We start from the raw sequence: 3,485 nt of genomic DNA on the forward strand, positions 1-3,485 counted from the left end.
TCCTTATTCCTTGAACCGAAGTTTGCGAACTTTGTTAATCAAGAGAACCGGAATGGTGGCGTGACCCAAGTCCGCGAACTGGCGGAAGTTCTCGACCCGAGAAATTCTGCTGGAGTTTGTGAACTCCGTCCGGGAAGCTAAGTCCGCGAACTTGAGTAGGTTATATCTAAAAGCGATGTTTGTGAACTTATTCTTATATAAACTAAGGAATGCAAATTGCAAACTGTGGCTATATAGTTCATGAACCGATTCGAGTGAATCAAATCATTTTTGCTTCGATTGTGTCTTGTGTAGTTACATAAGATTTCCTTGCAATTGAACAACTCTCTAACTAGTTCATTTGAGTCACTTGAACTAGTTACGGTGAAGAAGAATATGGTTGATATGAAAGTGATCATATGGCTAACCATTTGGTTGACTATTGTTGAACCAACAAATGTACAAGTTTGGGTACGGTTACACAAGCCTAGAAACGTGCATTTCATTTGTGTGTAACAAGCTAGTTTTCGATCTAACGGTTGAAACATATTAGCTTGAATCTAATCAGGTTTTCATCTAATGGTGAATATTGAATGCTTTATTACCAAGCTAACATTGATTGCAAACCCTGATTTGAAAGACTATATAAGGGAGAACTCTAGCAACTGGGAAACCTAATCCCCACACCTTCTGTGTGATACTAGTTGTGATAAGCTAGAGTGGATTCTCCTTTAACCTTTGGTTTCTTCTTCTAAACCAGGTTAACGAATTAAAGACTTCATTGGGATTGTGAAGCCAGACCAATACTACTTTCTTGTAGTTGTGTGATCTGATATGTTGTTTCTATCGTATGGAGTGCAATTGTAATAATTGGCTTGAGATTGATATCTCCGATAGGAAAGATATAAAAGTAATTACAAACACTTCGTCTCATCGTTTGTGATTCCACAATATTTTTTTCCGCTGCATCGATTAAGATTATTGTGAGGTGATTGATAATACTAGGCTGTTCTTCTGGAATATAAGTATGGGTTATCAATTGATTCCTGTTCACCTTGATTTATTAAAAGACGAAACAAAACTCGTAGGTATATTCGTGGTAGACGGATTTATCTATTACCGTTGAATTTTTTGTGTGATACAGATTTGTTTATTAAAGTCTTCGACTTTGGGTTGTAGCAAATCTTAGTTGTGGGTGAGATCAGCTAAGGGAATCAAGTACGTAGCCTCCTGCTGGGATCAGAGACGTAGGAGCATAACTGTGCCTTGGATCAGTGTGAGATTAATTGGGGTTCAACTACAGTCCACACCGAAGTTAATTTGGAGTAGGCTAGTGTCTGTAGCGGCTTAATATAGTGTGTGTTCAATCTGGACTAGGTCCTGGGTTTTTTCTGCATTTGCGGTTTCCTCGTTAACAAAATTCTGGTGTCTGTGTTATTTCTTTTCCGCATTATATTTTTTTATATAATTGAAATATCACATGTTGTGCGTTGTTCAATCAATTAGAATATCCGACCTTTTGGTTGTTTATTTAAATTGATTGACACTTGGATATTGGTCTTTGGTACCATCCAAGTTATATCTCTAGTATTTGATAAAGACTCGCAAATTTCTATTTGCTTGAGTATATATCATCGAGAGATTGAGATATAAACTCTTTGATATACTTTTTATCTAGATTGAGTCTGACTATCTAGTTGATTCTCAAGAAAGTATATTGGAGTTTGTCCATATAGATTGCTAAGCGAAATATTGGGTGTGGTTGTTGTACCCCCACTTTTTCACTAGAAATTGTATGACCAAGTCTCGATGAGCCTCCATCTCGGCTACACCAACGATTATCCAGTATCATTTTCCAATGAGACCTCAGTTCACCCAAGACGGAGAAGGAGAATATCTTCGCATCTGAACCTACCAAGGGAAAAGAAATCCGTAGTGATACTCATGAGGTCAACCGTTTGGATAAAGAATCCAATACTCGACGTACAACCATAATTAGCTATTTTCACTGAAGTAAACAGGGGAAGAAACCGATATCGTAGCTCCAGTCCACACACTACTTATCCGGAGGCCTGCTTATAGTTTCCTCAGTCAGGGGAAATATCTCAAACATCATAAGAGAGAAATATTGAATTACTGATATTTCTGCTCAGGATAGGTTGACTAACCAGTTCGCAAACCATAGGTATCTAAGTTTCAGAAATACAAGAAGGTTGGCGAACCAGTTCACAAACTGTGAGTTTAGTTGGCAACAGTTCACAAGGTTCAAGAACCGTTGTGAACTGAATTATTGAAGTTGGTATTATAGGATACAGTTGGCAAACCCGGTTCACGAACCATGGTTAACTGAGTTCGGTAGTCTTATAGGTTTGGCGAACCCGTTTCATGAACCGTTGCACCCCGAATCGTGAACAAGCCTAACGGTTCACCATCCATTGTACCAACCGTCCCAACCAATTTTATGCGGCTCTCCGGGAGTTGTAAGTTCCGTATTTGTGAGGTTTGTTAGCTTTGTCTATTGCAAACAAATTCCCTCACCTTGATCTTTAATCTAAACAGAAATCAAATAGGCTTATCTGTTAGAGGAAGATTGATATCAAAAGTATTCACTTCAGATGAAGCAACTCTTAGGCTGTAAAGGATGTCATCTAAGGGAATCAATTGAGTAGAGCTTTGCGAGGTTCAAGAGAAGCAAGGAGCGCGATTGTAACTGAATCACTTGGAGGGTGGATTCGTTCTAAACTACATTCCAGTCCGAAGTTTGATAGCGGCTTAATACAGTTTGGTGTTCAAATCTGGACGACGTCCTAGGGTTTTTCTGCAGCTGTGATTTTCTCATTAACAAAACTTCTAGTGTCTTGTGTTTTTTTATTTTCCGCATTATATTGTTTATCTTTATAATTGGATTTACGCAAGTTGTACGTATTCAATCTTAATAGGTACGTCAATCTAATTATGATCGATTACGAGACTTGTTTCTTATAGAATTCGTATCTCGAAAGATAGAGAACAAGTTTAATTACTTGGCAAATTTCTGATTGGATTATTTGGATACGACTAGATTGATCTTGATATTGATTTTTGAGATCGTGCAAGTGCTCTTCTTTACAATCACGTCCACAGACTCTTGTCTATATACATACTGATTGAGAAGAGGTTAGAGATATAAACTCTATATACATATTGTCAAGGATCATTCAGTTGGTCTACTTGCAATTGTAATAAGTTTTGTCCACACAGGTTGTCGGACGAAAAAGTTGGTGGTGTACTTTGTACCCCTGCATTTTTAATTGATATCAGAGCAGGTTCGTGTACTAACGGTGTCACAGCCGACATGACGATCTCTTGCTTTTATCTTCGTCAGTCATAGATTCAAAGACAACCGTTTCGTCATAAGAATGAGTCTGATGGATATGAAATCCCGTAAGCGCAACCACATCCTCTAAAAACAAAGTCGCCCCCATATAAAAAAGTGAATGAACATGAGGCACCCAACAACAGCAAAG

Source organism: Papaver somniferum, chromosome 1 (genome assembly GCF_003573695.1).
Source record: "Papaver somniferum cultivar HN1 chromosome 1, ASM357369v1, whole genome shotgun sequence".
Lineage (NCBI taxonomy): Eukaryota > Viridiplantae > Streptophyta > Magnoliopsida > Ranunculales > Papaveraceae > Papaver > Papaver somniferum.